At 42.8% G+C, this 18,877-nt stretch overlaps 1 protein-coding gene and 1 pseudogene across 1 annotated transcript in view; both read right to left on the bottom strand.

Annotated features, from left to right (window-relative positions):
• HS6ST2 (heparan sulfate 6-O-sulfotransferase 2) overlaps positions 1–18,877 on the bottom strand; it is a 259,977-nt gene that overhangs the window by 159,542 nt on the left and 81,558 nt on the right. The gene's annotated exons all lie outside the window — the stretch shown is intronic.
• Positions 8,952–10,984, bottom strand: LOC119245889 (signal peptidase complex catalytic subunit SEC11A-like; annotated as a pseudogene).

Genomic DNA, 18,877 nt, shown 5'->3' with positions numbered 1-18,877 from the left:
AATCATCTCACACAAAACCTATTTTATAATAAAGGGCTGACTCTCAGACACAGATCGGCATTTGGTAGACATGATGGGATGTGAAGATAGAAAACACATCCTCTTGCTCACATGGCTCACAGTCGCTGCCCAGCATCACACGAAAGTGGCACACCACACATCACTAGTCCAGAGCAAAGATCAAAACTCAGAATTTGAGTTATGGTTTCTACTGAATGTATGTTGTTTTCTTCCCGTTGTAAAGTAAAGAAATCCTAAGATGAGCCTGGTAAATTGAGGACCTGAGGTATACATGATTATCTGCCAGCACTCTGTATGCTTTATCTACCCAACATCTCTTTTGATAGACTGTGAACCCCTCAAAAGCAGGTCCTGTGTTTCAGTCAGTTGTATCCCCAGAGTAACAGCCTAGGTAGGACTTTCTGGGGTGAAGAAATCGTTCAACAATTGACTGTAGGAATGGTGACAAAACCCTATGAAGATATTAAAAACCACTGAATTGTACATTTTTTTTTAATTTTTTAAAGATTAATTTATTTATGCATACAAGAACTGGGGTGCAGGCCAGAGGTGCAGGGGGTGAGAGGATTCACCAGAGACAGAGTGGGGAGCAGAACAGGCAGATTGACTGAAATACACCGCTGAGGGGAGCAGCGGGTGAGTCAGGAGAGGTTTGCTGTGCCATGTGGGTAGCCCCCTGACTGGGGATAGAATTCGTGCTGCAGTGGCTTTGGATAGCTTCATAGGATGCATCTTAACCCCTTGTGCCACCAGGGAAGCCCAACAAAAATTGATTTTTTTGAAATGCTTCTTGCTCTTTCTTACCTCCATGTCTTTTTTTTTATAATAAATTTTGTTTTTATATTCCCCATACAATTGCAACCCCCTTATTTTGACCCATGAATTGTACATTTTAAATGGGTGAATTATATATTGTTCTTATTATATCTTACCAAAGCTGCACCTACAAAAATCATAGTCCCAGGTTCTAGCACACAGTGTTGCTCCACAAAAGCTTTTTGAGTGTTGAATAGTTGTACTATATGGTTTTTAACCTTCAGATTCAAGAATCTATTCATGGAATGACTTGGACGTACTTATTTATCAGTGCTTTTAAAACTGTGTTCTACTTGGGAGTTGAAATAACTACCTTGCTAACTTACTCTCTTCTTGTCATAAACTCGTCAAATTTGCTCTTCACGTGGTCTTCATTACCTTTTGAGTTAATAGAGGCTCAATTAGAAAGGTTTTAACTATATACCTGATCACAAAATTCACTCTTACACTGCCCACAATTAAACTAGCCTCAAGATTCAAAGGTTATAAACTGCTTTGGGTGCTTCAAGTGAGAGATCTAATAGGAGAAGATAGTATCACTACTATAAAAAAGTACTTCAGGTACCAAATTAGTTATTTGAACCAAATGAGTAAGTTATTTGAACCAATCCTGTCAACTACTATTTTCCACCTCAAAGCAAATCAAAGAAGTGTATTAATTACTGGGAAAATAGTCTGAAGTTTGTGCAAGGGTCTCTGCTGGAGACTAGCTTTCTTAAAATATTTATTGACTTATAATTAGCTTATGCATCTGATTAATTTACAGGGGACAAAAAAACATCGACTTTTAGACCCAATGTTAAGCTGCTGTACTTGAGAAAACCCAACTCCAAAGTCAGTAACTCTGGAGTTCACTGCCAACAAAGAGTAATGAAGCTTCTGGGCCCTAGGAAGTCCAGCTGCCAGCCGTGCTCTGTGCCTCAATACAAAGAGGCCCATCAGGCAGGGAGGCAGGCAACAGAAGCAGCATGGAGTCAGGGCTCTAATCGGCAGTGATCAGAGAATAAAATGAAAAGTAAAATAAGATCGCAGCAGGTAAAATTAGGGGAACAGTGGAGGCCACAACATTAAACCTGGGAACATGTAATCTAGGTGATTAAAAACTTGAGCTGCTCCACCTTGTTACCCACCCGCTCTCCAGCTCGCCATGCACTCTTCACAATCACAGGCAATTGTTCTGGTTTTTTAAAAATGCTCCATCTTGGAAACTCAAATACAGTCAACTTGTATCAAGGCAGCTGCACAGAACATACTTCTCCCTCCATCCTCCCCTCAGTGTAGAGACCCAGATTTGAATGATCCCACAGGCAAAGGGCTTGGGTGACTTCTGCTTGGTCACCTGAAAATAAGAGGCAGGGGACATTATGCCTAGTAATCAGGACACAAAACAGGCATTATTCATGGATCTCTAAAGCTAGTTAGCCCATACTCAGGGGTAACTTATAACCTATTGGGAGAAGAAGGTCTTGGGGATCAGAGCCACAGCCCTCTAGAGAGCCCTGTATGGGAGCAAAGTGCCAGCGCTTTGCCAAGCCACCAGTCTTGAAAAGCCTTGATGTATTATCTTTCTAGCGTGTTGATATTCTTCATTCAGTTGGTCAAGATTTATAAAGTTCCTACTACAGGCTGGAACCTTTGAGAATGATTCCTCACACAAAATACCCCCAGAGCTGGCAGTATCCAAATCAATTCTACAAAATGTCAATAAAACCCACTGAGACAGGCAGTGTGTTGGGAGATATGCGAATTAGTCTCAATTTCTCACTCTGTCAAGTGGGCGCAGTAATCCTACTTAGCTCCTAAGGCTAGAAAGTGAACGAGAGGAGTTTGTTTATATTCACATATGTAAGCATCGAGCAGTCGCATTTCAGGGATTTGTGGAAGCTGCTAATCATCTCTGTTGTGAACTTCTTCAAGACGTTGGTAAAAACTGACCCCTTTCCCCAGAATAGGCTCGTATACATTTGCTTCTAATTTTAAGGGCCTAATGAGTTCCCGGGGGCCCGCAGGCCTAGGTGAAGGACCTCTGATTTCCTGGGAGAGACTCCAAAAGAGTTTACTATGCCAATGCTCTCGTGGACGCTCCGGCTGATAATTAATCATTGGGTCGGGATTACGAATCCTCTGGCTTCCTGGAGAGGCAGCGCAGAGTGCAGTTAAGAACATGGCTGCCAAGTAGAAGCGCTCCGGGTGCCACGCCTGACTGCTGCTTCCTAGTTGTGTGGATACCAGTGAGTTGCTTCCGTTTTCTGAGTCTAAATTTCCTCATCTGCAAAACAGAATATCAACAGTATCTACGCCGCGGTGCTGCTGGGAGGGTAATACATGCAACACTTTGGCAGATGCCTGGCACCAGGTAAACACCCCATAATTGTCACTGAAACTAGCAATATTCACTAGGGATAGCCAGTGACCACCACCAAGACAAGAATGATGATCAGGAATGGTTCTGGGTTAGGATTTAAAGGAGCACCTGACCATCTTTTGAAAAGCACAAGCTCAAGTTTCCCACCTACAACTAAATCTCTATTCATCTGTAGTGAAATGTCAGGCTCGCTGCGGAAGAGCAAAGCCAAGAGGTTGGTGGCCAATGACTCTCAATAAATAAAAGACTGTCTACTTTCTGTATTATCAGAGCTAATGCCACATGCCCAGAGAAATAGGTAGGTGTGACCAATTGGGAGTTTCTTTCCATTTCACCAGACTGTTGAATATCTCACCACAGCCTTTGTCATCCAAATCAGCAGTGAAAGGCACTGTCAGCCAACCCCCAGCGCATTCAGCAGATAGGTTGCTTAATTAAATATGTCACTGAATGGGCTATAGAATTCTATTGCTTATGCTGACAGATGAAAGACAGAAGGGACAATTTCCTGGGCTTTTATTTAAGAAGTATTTTCAGTGTATGTGCCACAAAGGGTGTCCCAGGCTGTGGTAATTTTTATAAGATTCCTTTTTCTAAACCCAACTTTACACAAAATAACTAATTGATGAAAACAAGTCTAAAGTCAGGAATGTTCCCATTGTCCTCACACTGAACCAACACGCAATGGGTGGATTAGACCATTATGAATGATATAGATAATGTAGCAAGGCAGTGTTGGGAAATAGAACTTTCCATCTTTCTCCCAGTTAATGCCTTTGGAGTAGGAGCGGAGACACGCTCCTCAGGACCACTGAGAGTGTGGCATTTACAAAAGTAACAACTTCCAAACATACCGAATTTAGCGGTTAAATGAAGACTTGCTTCACCTGTAATTCACCCAGTTTTGAAAAGAAAATGCTGGAGCTAAAAGAATATAACAGTTGGGCTTTGGAGGCTTTCTGGAACATTGGGCCAGCTGGGGTCCGGCCCTGCCAGTAGCATCGACTGCAGGTGACGTGTGAAAGCACAAAGACCAGAGACTAAACATGACCCACACTTCCTTGAGAGCTGACCCTCCTGAAACAAATCTGAAAAAAAAAAAAAGACAAGGCCCCAAATCAGCGTTGTCTTTTGGACCAGTTTGAAAACTGGGAAGAAAATTCTGCCTTTTTTCCCCACCTGGAGACAGAAGTATACTTGACAGGTTCCAGGTCAGCTGCATTCCCAAGACTTCAGCCAAACAGCGCACGGTCCCACCCAAGTCAAGCACTTGACCTGTCAACTGAACCTACGAAGGAGCCCTCTCCAGCACCCCTTTCTCCTCTTCTGTAGCTGACGTGGCTGAATCTGTGATAACATGAGTCCTTAACGCTGGGATCGCAACAAAGCACACTGATAGAGCCCACCCAGTAGCTTAGCAACTGTTTATATTTCTCTTGTTTTTTTTTGTTTTTTTTTTTTTTTTTTTTTTTGCGATAGAGAGTAAATAAAAAAGAGCCACATTTCTTTGCACTTCTGGGGCTAAGGGTGAGGAGGGGGCTTGGCCAAAAGATAATGGCGGGCTGGGCAGCTTATCCTGCTCGAGCTGCAGGGGATGACACTTCCTTCTCTTTGAAGGCACTGTGCTGTCCCAGAAGGCACCCTGGCTCCCCCAGCTGAGACTTGAAGGTAAGCAGGGTATATAGCACTAGTGGCAGGCGTTTTAAAAAAAATGTTTGAGAGTCCAGTCCTGTCAATCCAAAGCCCCACCCCCCACTGCTTTCTTGCTGTTGTCTTTGAATAAAACAGACAGATGAGACACCTCAATAGACAGGACCCGACTCAAGGGGATTACCCTGACCTGAAAGTGCAGAAAATAGGGTCACTGCCACAGGTCCGGCTAGAGTAGATGGCAGGAGAAGGGGCAGTCAGAGGACCAGAGATTATCCATTAGATTTCTGAGCCCAGGAGATAGAGAAGAAGAATGGAAAAGTGGCCTTCCTCGAGGGCAGCTGAGAAGCCCACAATGAAAAGTGGGAAAGGTGGGGGGAGGGCCTCTCTGGTGGTGCAAGGGGCTAAGTCTCAGCACTACGAAGCTATCTGCAGCCACTGCAGCATGAGTTCGATCCCCAGCCAGAAAGCTACCCACATGGCATGGCAGACCTCTCCTGTCTCGCCCGCTGCTCCCCTCAGCAGTGTGTTTCAGCCACTCCGCCTGTTCTGCTCCCCGCTCTGTCTCTGGTGAATCCTCTCACCAACCCCCCCCCCCACACACACACACACCCCACTTCTGGCCTGCACTCCAGCTCTTGCATGCAAAAATAAATAAATCTTTAAAAAAAGGTGGGAAAGGGGACAGAGAGCAGGCTGAGGAGCCATACACGAGACTAGCATGTAGAGGAATGGCAGAGCTCTCCAGGGACACAGGGCCTAGGAAGCTTCAGACCATGACTGTCCTGCACTCCATCTGGGCTCTGTACATGCCTGAGCGCCTGCTCTCACAGCTGACAGGCATATTTGGGGTGCTGAGGCATGATCACTGGCCTGTAATCAACCACAAGTTGGTGCAAGGGCCTGAGCTGCTGCTCCACTGAGTCAGAACCAAGTGGTCCTTCAGCTGGGGGTAGGTGTATAATGTTGGCGGGTAGGACACTTACTCTCTCTCCACCCCTGTAGGCGAGATGGTAAGGCTATAGTTTCCTGTTTCTACACCCCACATGCCAGGGCACTCAGGGTCACTGCAAATAGGAAAAAGTAGCATCTTGCTTTGACATCAATTCTCATTAACATATTCAGGTTAAATGTGAGGAGAGGGGCCAGCTCAGAGGATGGTGAAATGGGAGCACAGCAAAAGGTACAAACTTCCAGTTATAAGAGAAATAAGTCACAAAGTGTAATGTACAGCACGGGAATAATAGTCAATAACATTGCATCGAAAATTGCAAAGATGGCAAATTGACACAGCTCAGCGATCACCTCGAAATGTATACAAGTATCGAATCATGACATTACACACCTGAACCGAATATAATCATACACCTCAATTACACTGCAATAAAAAACAATAAATGGAGGTTGGATTATGAAGTTCAGGTCTTGTTTTTAATACAACTTGACTGATAATTCTTGCCACTTCCTCTCCCAAAACCCTCATTGATAAAGAGGCATAAAGTTCCTTTTAAGTAAAGGAACATTTCTTCCTCTGAATAATTAAAAGTTAGTCAAAAACAGTTTTTTCCTGATACAGCTCCTGCTCCCCATTCTTATTCTTCAGAGATAAGAGAAAGCACCTTAGTGACCCCATCCAGGCCCTCCAACCCCCGGGAGCTAAGTTCTAAGGATCTTATTACACCAGGGTCAAGAAAACCAAAATGAAGAGTCTAAAAGAGTCATGTGCTAATGTATACAACAGCTACCCGTTAAAAAGAACATGCTAACTGCCAAGGAATATTCTAGAACTGGACAACACAAATGCATTTAAATGCCTAAAAACTCTAGGAGGTAAGTATTATTCTTGTCCCTGTTTTACAGAGGAGAGAACTGAGTGGCAGAAGTTTAAGTGGTAAAAGTTAGTAAGTGGGAAAGATGAAAATACCAGGGTTCAGCTCAAGAGTCTGTGTTCATGTCACGGTGCCTCAGAAAAGCTGGCTCTGTCCAGGAGGTCGAAGTGATTTCTGCCCACTGTCTCAGAGAGGACAGCATCCGAGGCTTGCACTGATTTTGCTGGGCAATTGAAACCATGAAGGAAGGAGAAGAATAAGACCCAGCTCAAGTACCCCTCAGGCTCTGGCTAAAAAGAAAGATCCTGGCAGCTCCCCAAGCTCTGCCTGGGCTCCTGATATGTGCTATATCACTTTCAAATACATCCAGATTATTACCCCAATACTTCACCTGAACCGTCCTAATGAAATATGAGTGGATATTAACTAAGCTGTAAAATCCATAAAAATGCTGCTTTACAAGAGACATTTACCTATGAATCAGCAGTTGGGTTAATTCATTATTTAGTAGGCTGGTTATTTATAGCGTATTACAGCTTGGTAAATTATTTATATGTGCTTGTTTCTGTGCATGATTTTCCCTTAAGAGAGGGAAAATGTTGATCAACCACGCACAGGGAGGTTGTTTCAGTCAGTGGCCTGTTGTTAAAATAGTTTGAACTAGTTTCTCTCTCTTACTTCCTGCCCAAGATTGCACTTGAAAGGTCCAGGGGCTGACAGAACTGTAACCAAATCGGACATTTAGACATTCAGGGCAGCTTATGTCACTGTGTGTTCTGTCGGACACCATGAGGTCCATGGGTTATAAAACAGAAGTTCTGTGGGCAAATCAATGTGGTTAATATCAATTGATGTCGAAGTTTCAAAGCTGCAGGACTAAGTGCCTTTAATATACCAACTTGTCTCAGAAATTTCCAAGAGGAGGATATGTTCATAATGAATTATTCGACTACAGAGTCCTTTTTATGCAAGAAACTCATGAGAACAGACTCCTCTTAGGAACAACCCCTTGAAGGAGAAGTATTCCTCATATTTGAAGAACTGACATTTGGTAAATTGAGGCATGAACTTCTGCACCATGTCCCTTTGTGAGAAATTAGAAATGAAATATCAGGGCCTCCCTGGTGGCATAAGGGTTTAAGATGTAACCAATGAGGCTGATCGCAGCCACTGCAGCATGAGCTCGATCCCTGGCCAGTCAGGGAGCTACCCACATTGTGAGCAGACCTTTCCTGTCTTGCCCGCTGCTTCCCTCAGCAGTGTATTTCAGTCAATCTGCCTGTTCTGCTCCCCACTCTTTCTCTGGTGAATCCTCTCACCACTGGCACCTCTAGCCTGTACCCCGGTTCTTGTCTGCATAAATAAATAAATCTTAAAAAAAAAAAACAGAAATGGAATATCAGTGAGGGCCAAGGTACCCATGTAACAGAAACAATCTAGTCAGTTACACCTAAGATCTGTACCTCAACCTTCAGCATACTCGTGATACTTTTTGTTTGTTGATTGATTGCTTCATGGTTTTAGCTCTGTTCTCTAAAATGAGTATGCTTCACTATGGCTGGGGCTGCCGCTTTAAGACCCTTCTTATACCACATAAGCACATGACAAACACCAGGACCCAGCAGATACTAAGTAGCAACCGGCGATTTCAGGCCTCCCTTTCTAGGCTGTTATTTTTTCCAAAGAAAGTAGAAAAACAGGCAGCATGTTATCAGGCAAAGCAGGCTAGGGCAAGGCCGTAAGTTAAACAATGGCAGAGGTCAGGAGAAACAGGGTAAAGGAATGAAAAGTGGTGGGAAGCTTGAGGATGGACTTCGAAAGCCTGACTGCCCGGTGCTGGGAGAGGCCCGTAGGTCAGGAAGGCCCCCTGCACACCCAGCAGACCACTGGCCTCCACTCCACGGTCACCTAAGTATTTTTTTTCTAACTCTTAAGTATTTTTCATTCTATGATTTGCTCTCCAACTGGTATGCGTATCCAGAGTAAAATTTTAAACTCAAAAATTTTAAACGCAAATGTTTTTCTTTTAAATGTGAGTTTTTAAGATTTGATGCATTCATAAGCACAATTTGTTTCAATTCAGCAGGGTGAACATTTTTTCCATTTAAAGGGCATCTGATTTTATCAAAACTCATAAGACTAAAGAGTCCATTTATTCATTGTACAGCAATCATTACTGAAATCCATCTCTTAATTCAAGGATATCTATCATTTATAATCAAGTTTTCCAATTGTTATAGAACTTTAGACAGCTAAAACAATGACTCAGAGTAACTGAAGTACACTTCCTAATCTGAATATGTTGCTTTCTATTGAGAAGGCCTAGAAAAGGTTAGCATAGCTCTCCAGGTGAAGAGAATCTGCTGTTGGGCCCAGCTCTGCTACTTTCCCTGAGTTTCTGTCACTCTGGATGAGTCCCTTCTAAATAAGTTCCTGTTTCTTCTTTCTGTAAAATCAAGCCTTGACCTACCTAAATCGTCTCTGAGATCCCAGTATTCTAGCATGACTCTGAGGTATGGAGGGGAGAAAAAGCAAGCAGCACCAGCTAATAAGGTCACTGGCTTGTAAATACCTGTGTTTGAAGACATCACTCAACTCCCAGGGGCATCACACCAACTGGGCCCATTGGGGTCTCTTCAGAAGAAACAAACTGCAGAGAATCTTTGGCCTAGAGATTGCGTGTCACATGTCGAAGCGGTACCTCAACACTCCTATAGTACCTCTGTCAATACAAGTGGGGGTTTCCCACTACACTAAACATACAGGTCACTGCCCCCAAGAGCATAACTACTAACGGTTAAGGTTAGTGTTCTAGAGTCAAAGAGATTTGGATTCAAAAGTTTGCTCTGCCAACTTCCTAGATGTGTGACCTTGAACAAGTCATTCAACCTCTTTTTAGAGTCAGCTTTCTCATTGGTGAGGTTCAATGGTCTAAACCATAAATAAAGCACTCAGTAGATAAACTGGCCATTACTCATTCTAATGCAAGCTATTATTTTCATCCCTATTATTAACTGAAGCATCTTATCCATCTCCCTACACATTTTACCTCTCATCTGGCCAAAAAAAACCCCACCTCTCTTTTTACAATTCCCTTTATGTGAACTCTCAGTTACAGTCAAGCTAATCTATTCAGTCTGAAGAGATTTCTGATACCCAACACTACACTCTGCCTGAACTGTTTGCTCTCCCCTCCCCCATCTCTGGCAACTGTTATATTTGTCCAGTGTCCCTTGTCCTTCAAGAAACATCCCTGACCACTTGACCTAGCAAGGATTATTTTTTTCCTCTAAACACACATACACCTTTACTATCTAAATCACTTGCTTGAGAATTAATCACAAGAACTGCCTCGTGGCTGGACACATAAATTACAAGCAGATGCCTTCACCATCCACATGTGACAACAGAGGCCACACTGCACTCTTGTCTCTTCCCTCAGCGTCCAGCATAGAGCAGGGTCCAATAAACACTGCCTTGTGACTCAACCTTTGAATATAAAAACTTCACTGATGTACAAAGATGCAGAAGTGTTACAATGACAACAGATGAAATCCTGTGATTGAAAGTCCCTTGAGTGCATGCTGTGGGGCACGTATATCCATCCCCAGATTCTTTTTTTTTTTATCCCCAGATTCTTAGCCAATGCAAACCAAGGCTACCAAGAGCAGCACTCACGTCCTCCAGTCCACCAGCCACAGACAGATACCTACTCCAAACAGGAGCAAAAAGGACACATCGTCCAGGAACAGAGAGGCAGCCTTCTGAACACTTACTTACATTTAGGACAGTCAACCATGGGGATCAGCACAATCCTGATATAAGAAACAAATCTCCTTGTTGGCCCCACAACATTTTTTTCTCCAGCCAGTGTTGCCCTTGTTTATGGAGGTCTTCGTCATCAGCCACAATCTCTTTTGGTTACAGACTTAGCACGTCCGTTTGTTTTCCACGAATCTTCAAGACTAGGTGAACTATAGGACTCCGTCTTCCTTCAAACCTAGAAACAACTCCTCCCATTTGAATGAGATGTTCAATGCCATCTGTTAGCAAGAGAAGATCTCGATGAAACACAGGTTCCACACTGCCACTGAGCATCAAAAAGACTGGACTTTCTCTCCCAGTTAGTGCCATTAATCCTTTCCTGATCACCAGCACCGAGAAGACAGCCATTGCAAAATTTAGGAGTTAGTAAATAGAGCTGCCACTTGTTCATCCGTCTTACAGCGTCCCAAATGGCTAGAGACAGCATGATGGGACTGGTACGAGGGACAGAGGGACAGAGGGACAGAGGCAGGCAAGCAGGCCGGCTTTTTTTTTTCTTTTTTTTTTTTTTTTTTTTTTGCCTCTGAACAGACCTAGCTCCAGAAAGGTCCACTGGAAGTTTATTTTTGATCGTCCAATATAGTAACCAGTAGTCAGGCATAGCTACTGAGCACTTGAAATGTGGCCTTTCCAAAATGAGGTGTGCACAAGTATAAATCACACACCTGGTTTCCAACACGCAGTGCCAGAAAATGTAAAATAGCTCTTATATTACTTCCATGGCAAAATGAAAATATTTTGAATGTATTGGGTTAAATTAAATACAGAATTAAAATTAATTTCACCATTTTTACATTTTTAATGTGACTACTACAAAATTTTCAATTATATATGTGGTGCACATTATAATTCTATTGTATAGCACTGCAGTGCCCCTTGGAAAATTTAAAGCATGTGAGCACAATGATAATTAGATGCACTAATTATTTTACCACTGTTCTTTTCAGAGAACACCTATAACAACCTGCGGGTGTTTGAATTTCATGTCTGTTCGGATCTAGCACTGGAGGTGTGAACTGTTCACAGGTCTTTGCAGAGGATGAGAGCTCCTGATGTGTGTGCCAGATGGGAACCTGTCTGCAAGCACTTGGTAAAGGAATACACAATGGTCAGACCATCTCTTTTCTGCTTGATATCTTTTTGTTATTAATTAAAAAGCTTGAAAGCTCCCTGGTGAAATACTAAAATAAAATATGGTCAAGTGGTTTATGCATGTGAGCGGGGAGGGTGGCGATGATGGAACCCACTGTGCAATCAGTGTTGGGTAATGATATTGATTTTAAGGCAGTATGGCGAGCTAAGGAGCTTCTATTGATCAGAAATCACTCAGGAGCTCTTAGTACATTTCCAAAGACCATTTGTACCTTTATGCCGACAGTGCCAACAGAAGCAATCTTCCTAGAACCTCGTCTCTGTCACAGTGTGATTCAAGCCTAGGATTTGTGAGTGCTCTGTGTATGCAACTTCTTTAGGTGCTGTAGAAGCTGCAAAAAAAAATCAGCTAGAGCTCCAGCGCTGAAAGTATATGCTCCTATTCTTATTATGGTCCCCAGTGTCCGGGGAGGCTCCACTGGGGGATCAAGGCTGGAGCTGACACTTAAGGACATGTCACACTGGACAAGAGACCGTTTGTTATGGCACAGGACATTATAGCAAAAGAAAATAAGGGGAAGGGCCTCCCTGGAGGCGCAAAGCGTTAAGTGCAGCAATGTGAAGCTGATCGCAGCCTCTGCAGCATGAGTTTGATCCCCGGCTAGGGAACAACCCACATGGCGCGGCAGACCTCTCCTGTCTCGCCCGCTGCTCCCCTCAGCAGTGTGTTTCAGTCAATCTGCCTGTTCTGTTCCCAGCTCTGTCTCTGGTGAATCCTCTCACCCCCACACCTCTGGCCTGTACCCCAGTTCTTGTATGCATAAATAAATGAATCTAAAAGAAAAAGAAAAGAAGGGGGAGAAGGAGAAGGGAAACAGTAGGAGGATATGCATCTTGGAATGTATCAATAATGGAAAAAGACAAGCGGGGCTAGCAAAGAAGAGACATAGCTGTGACACTCTGGACATGGTTCAATTTCCTCATTAGCAAGTGGGGATAATATCCTCACTCTCTGTGAGTATTAAAAGAGCCAATGTATATGCAAATGTCTAACATTGTACATGGCCTACTGCAGACATGCCAGCGTTGTTCACCCCCCATCACCCCCACCCCTTGTCTTTTTCTTTGGGCTCAGATCTCTTGGTTTCTGAGTTGGAAACCTGAATTTATCTGCAATCGCCTCTGAGTCCTAAGTCCTGGCCCATGATGTTACTAATGTTGATGAAGAGCTCTGTCCAGTAACTCGAGAGAACTTCAACTGCTTTTTAACCCAAGAAGAACCAATTCATCTCAGTAGATGAAAGCAGCTGAATAAAGCTCTCATGAAACATTTAGAGCCATGATTTTCATCAAAATCGCCAACAAAATGACCAATTAGTCTCAGCAAGGGTGTATTCACTCTCTGACCCCACCTTTCAAATTGAACTGACCAACACCAACATAACTTTTCCTCGGCCCAATCCTACTCACCCCAGGAGACTCCATTTTAAACCTACTTCCTAGAGACTTCAGTACAAACTGCAGTTCTGCCCTGGCCAAGCATTGTAAGATCTGCAAAGCAAAAACTTCACACTCCCTCTGTTTTAACTCATCTATGGAAAGAAGACAGGCAGGAGCATTTGGGCCGAGGTATTGTTTTGGTTAAAGTTAGCATCACTCCTGCTTTATTTCGGTGACATGCCTTCTTCATCAACTCTTACCTGCTACAACAGGTGGCTCAGAACACATGGCGGTGGTCTTGTTCATTCTTAGGGGGAGGGGGTGTAGGTATGTGGGGCACAGTCACAAAGTAATCTTAGAACAACCTGGGCACTGAGCGAGCTAAGATCAGGACAGGCAACTGGGCAGAAATTAAAGATCGGGCAGATCTGCCCAGGCCTGCAATATGAGGTGGCAGAAGTCTGAGTGGAGCCAAGGACATGAAGAACTGCCCTCACAGATCACCAGTCAAATCATTTCAGGTAGAAGAAACTTTCAAAAATCACTCAAAAAATGAGGGATGTCAGAATAACGGTCACCTCAGTGAATAGGCAGATATTGACTTGAGCAGGAGGAAACCTCCTGGCGATGGTAGGAATATCATCCAAGTCTACACCTTGACCTGGGCAGCATTTACACACATGCACATATGTCAAAATCCACCAAGCTGGCATGCTGCGATGTGTACATTTTACTGCGAGATCTATCTCATTGAAGGAGATTTACATAATGACTAACTGTACCCATGTAGAGGCCTAAAGGAAGAGTCTGACCTGGCTGCTGCCAGCCTTGTCAACTGGCAAAGCCTTTCTGGAAAGCAATTTGCCACCATGTATCAAGAGCCTTAAAATAGATTTAGAACCTTTGACTCAATAATCCCATTTCCGGGAGTCTCTCCTAAGGAAACAATCTGATACATGAGAAAAACTATGTGCAGGATAATGGTCAAATAACTGAAAAGAAGATGTAATTGCTTGTGACTGACTAGGTTCCGTTCTGTGGATGTCAGGTTCTCAAAGCAGAATACAAAACCATCTTTGCACAGTATGACTTGTTCTGGTAAAACATGGAAAACAAAAAAGGTGGAAAACACCACACCATTTTAACAATGTTTGTGTTGTGATGATGGAACTTGAAGTGGTTTCTAGAATCATTCTATGTCTGTGTATAACATATCCACTGCCTGTGTTTTTTGTGAAACATAATTACAGGCATACCTCACTTTAGTGTGCTTCGCTGTACTGCACTTCACAAATACTACATTTTTTTACAAACTGAAGGCTTGTGGCAAATCTACCTTGAGTAAGTCAATTGGCGCCATTTTTCCAACAATATGTGCTCATGTCCTCTCTCTGTGCCACACTGAATTAAGGTCCGTACATTGCTTTTTAGACATAATACTCCGGTACACCTACCAGACTATAGCATCGTGCAAACCTAGCTTCTGTGCACTGGGAAACCAGAAACTGTATGACTCCACTTTATCGCACTATTGACTTGACTGTGGTGACATGGAACTGAACCCACGATATGTCCAAGCTCTACCTGTGTATTATTTTCCCCCCAACATCAAAGGATAGTGAACCTAGAACCCTTGGTTGGTCCTGCTCTTAACAAGTGTACCAGAGTCTTTCGTTTTGAGCCAGAAAAATGCTAGCTTAATAAAATGACATTTGGGCCTCCGCTGGTGGCGCAGATGTTGAGCGCTGGGCTGCGAAGCTGCCCGTAGCCTCTGCAGCACCGGTTCGATCCTCGCCTGCCGGTGAGGGTCCCACATGGCACGCAGACCTCTCCTGCCACACCCGCTGCTCCCCTCAGCAGTGTACTTTGGTCCTTCTGCCTGTTCTGCTCTCTGCTCTGGCTCTGGTGAATTCTCTCATCCTCCCGCGCTTCTGACTGTACCCAGTGCTTGTATGAATAAATAAATAAATCTTTAAAAAAAAAAAAAAAGGGCCTCCCCGGTGGCGCAGCGGTTGAGCGCTGGGTTGCGAAGCTGCCTGCAGCCTCTGCAGCACCAGTTCGATCCCCGGCTGCTCCCCGGCCTCCGGAGGAGGGTCCCACATGTCTCGCAGACCTCTCCTGCCGCCCACTGCTCCCCTCAGCAGCGTACTTCGGTCCTTCTGCTTGTTCTGTTCCCTGCTCTGGCTCTGGTGAATTCTCTCATCCTCCCGCGCTTCTGACTGTACCCAGTGCTTGCATAAATAAATAAATAAATAAATCTTTGAAAAAAATAAATAAATAAAAATAAAATGGCATTTGTCAAGATAATACCACACCCTACCTGCAGTCTCTTATATTTGGAGTATGCTCCAAATATTTTCCAGTGCAGTTTTACATTAATACATCAAACTTAGCAAAAAGAGCCAATAACAAAACTGGATAGCTTGGATTGCATAAGCCTGTCAGTAGGATGGCTGTAAGACCAGGCACCCAGTGCACAAAGCAGAAAGAACCGCAGGCAGAAAGCTTCGGGTCAACAGGTTTGTCCTTCAGATCCCTGCCATTTCCTAAGAAATTTTGATCTGGTGTTGATTTATCCTGCTAGGTGAATGATCCAGAGACAAGCAAGTTGAGACTGACATTTTTACACTGCTTATCATAAAGGGAAGCATTTGTCAAGCGTTTTTCATTATCCCCTGCTATTTCTCGCATTTCAAACCAAAATTTTAAAATTCCTGTCACTTCCCAGAACTTCTAGAGATTTTCTCCTTTCTACCTGCATGAGGTTTGAGGATGATTTCACTTCTTGCCTCCAGGTTTTTCATTAGTTAAACCATTACAAAACACCTGAACCTTGTCTTTATGAGGCCTCCTTCAAACAGGGCTGTCACTAGGGTTGATGGTCTGGTTACAAGATTGAAGACTTGGTTTCGAAAAAGAACTGCTCTTCCGAAGTCTTTAGGGAGGTCCCCCGGCCCCTAGATTTTACACCTAATATAGAAATTCCCAGGGAACTTTATCCCCAGTGAACACACAATTCCATTAATCCACCGGGACTTTTCTCCCACCACACACAGGAATGGTTACATGTGAAGAATACAATCAAAAATAGTGCTGGGCTGGGGTAGGAACGGAGAGTTGGTGGTTGTTTCATTTTATTCCCAAGATTTCAAAGAACGAGTCCCAAGAAACATTTTCCCAAATTTTTTCTTCCTTGTAGCTCTCTGAAACCTAAGCATAAATCCTGTGACCAATCTATAATTTCAATATCCTGGATGAAGGCCCAAATCATAACCATGAGAAAAATGAGATTTTTTTCAGAAACATAACAAAAAGTCCAGGAAACCTCTCTGAACTACTGTGATATTATATGGGAAGACAACACGCCACTGACTGACTTGGCTAAAAGCAAGACCGTTATCCAGAACACATGTCACCTCATTTGTTTTGTTTTGTTTTTTAAAGATTTATTTATTTATTTATACAAGCACTGGGTACAGTCAGAAGCGTGGGAGGGTGAGAGAATTCACCAGAGCCAGAGCGGAGAACAGAACAGGCAGACTGACGAAGTACACTGCTAAGGGGAGCAGCAGGCGTGGCAGGAGAGGTCTGCGCGCCATGTGGGACCCTCACCCGGTGGCCGGGGATCGAACCGGAGCTGCAGAGTCTGCGGGCAGCTTTGCAACCCAGCGCTCAACCGCTGTGCCACCAGGGAGGCCCGTCACCTCATTTGTAAAATGGAGGTTTCCAACAAAAGAGCCTTTCCATTTCCACATTCTTTGGCGCCAGAAAATGGGTACCAAAGAGGGGATTCTAGCGAAAGGCTCTGTTTCTGAGACAAGGACGGCTAATAACGTGCTGCCTCCTCCTCCACAAGGCCCAGCCGTTTACAGACATTCTACAGCACACAGGCCTCGTCAAAATGCGTTGTGGACACTGCTCCTCAGTTCTCAGAATGGAGATGCGAGGGAAATGGTTCCCATCTACTAAAATGTACCCAACAGCTGTACTTAATGAGGGCTGGGAAAAACGCACAAGTTCTGTTCCAGGGGCAAACAAAGGGGTCAGGCTTGTCTGAGGCAGAAGCCACCCAAGGCAACAATGGTTCTCTTCACAGTGAGCTTTTTCCACCTGTCAACAGATGCTTAAAGCAACAGGATGAATACGAAACAGCTGAGCTGGACCCCAAAGTCGAGCGAGACAGCTGTTCCTGGCCTGTTGGTATAAAAAGTATGGCAGCAGTGTTGCACGGGGTCTGGAGCTGTATAAATGTGATTGCTTTGCACTTTCTCTGCTCGCTGAAGTTTTTAGGACTTGAGAGCTCTTTAACTGAAGAAACTGTAGAGCAAGCAAACGTTTTACGTAAAGGTAGGGCAAAGAAGACAAAATTATGTGAGACAAAGGATAATAATAAGTGTTACTTAGGGGAGGGACTGCTAGGGAGTCACTGAGCTTCAGAGTGAAGCTTGAATGGAAAGAATAGATTTTATTCAATTACTCAAATTTCATGTTCCCACCAGTCCTTAAGAGCTAATCATTTGAAGATCACTTATCTGAATGTTTTAATAAAGGCCAATATAATTCCTGCTTAAAATTATAACATGGATCGAACATCAAGACAGTTAAATTCGGGGGTGCATTATGATTTTGAAGGGGATCAGAATGTCACCCCCAAATATACCACTTTGGAATAAGCATTATGTTAAAATGGCTCATAAGCCCCCAGGTTTCACTTCCTTATTTTTTTCTAGGAAGGCTCTCGAGCACATAAAAAGTAGAATGTTAGCATCAAATAAAATTTGTATGCTTTTTCTCGTTTACCTATCTTTTGTTAATATAATCTGTCAGTCCCAGTTACAGAACCTGAGATGGTAAAGGAAAAATTAATTTTTCCTCCCATACAATTACCAAGAATTTTCAGTATACATTCTGAAACTTTCCAAAACTCTAAATCTAAACTGTAGTGAACATCAATTCTGAAGAAAAATTTTATTAAGATTATAAGATTTCCCACTGACTTTCCCCATTTCCAACAGTTTTGTCTCTTATTTTGTATCTTTATTATCTCTTTGATAATTTTATTAAAGGCTAAAATATTAATGAAAAGTCTGGGTACTGCCATTTATTCCAGAGTATCCCGGGTCATATACTTTATGATATATTTTCACTTAGTGTAAATACAATTTTTACTCCCTATATTTTATATCATTGACATTTTAATTTCTGTAAGAGGAAACTGTTGATATTAATTCATTTTATTTTGTGCCTTTTAAAAATATTAAAGCTTATATAAAATATTCGTTGTAAAATATTCATTCTATTTTCATTATAAAATATTATAAAATATAATATTTTAAAATATTATAAAATATTAAAGTTTATATATGATCACTGTGGAAACTACAGTGAAAAGACACAATTAACGACTAAATTTATCTGCTATTAGCCTTCTGGCAAATTTCCATTCTATTTTTTCTATGTGTAAGCTCTGTTGTCATTGCTGTTAAGATACGATTCACATAACATACAACTCATCTATTGGAAATGCACCATTCAATGTCCTTGTATGTTAACAAATGCGTACAATCTTCACCACAACCAGTTTTTGAACATTTTCATCACTCCCAAAAGAAACCCCACATCCCCTAATCCAAGGTAACCGTAATCTATTTTCTGCCTCTATAGAATCGCAGATTGTTGTTTGTGGTTTCTAATTATACTAAAAATTTTTAACCTTTTTTCATGTAACAATATAACCTAAGCATTTTCTATTACCATACCACATTTTCCCTAAAAAGAATGATCTTCTAATAGTCCATCAAGTAGATTTATATGTGACTACCTGTTATTGGAAATTTAG

This window comes from Talpa occidentalis, unplaced genomic scaffold, assembly GCF_014898055.3.
Source record: "Talpa occidentalis isolate TD23 unplaced genomic scaffold, MPIMG_talOcc4v2.1 talOcc4.15, whole genome shotgun sequence".
In the NCBI taxonomy this organism is placed as follows: Eukaryota; Metazoa; Chordata; class Mammalia; order Eulipotyphla; family Talpidae; genus Talpa; species Talpa occidentalis.
Note: the sequence above shows the minus strand (reverse complement) of the source record. Positions and strands in the feature narration are given on the sequence as shown.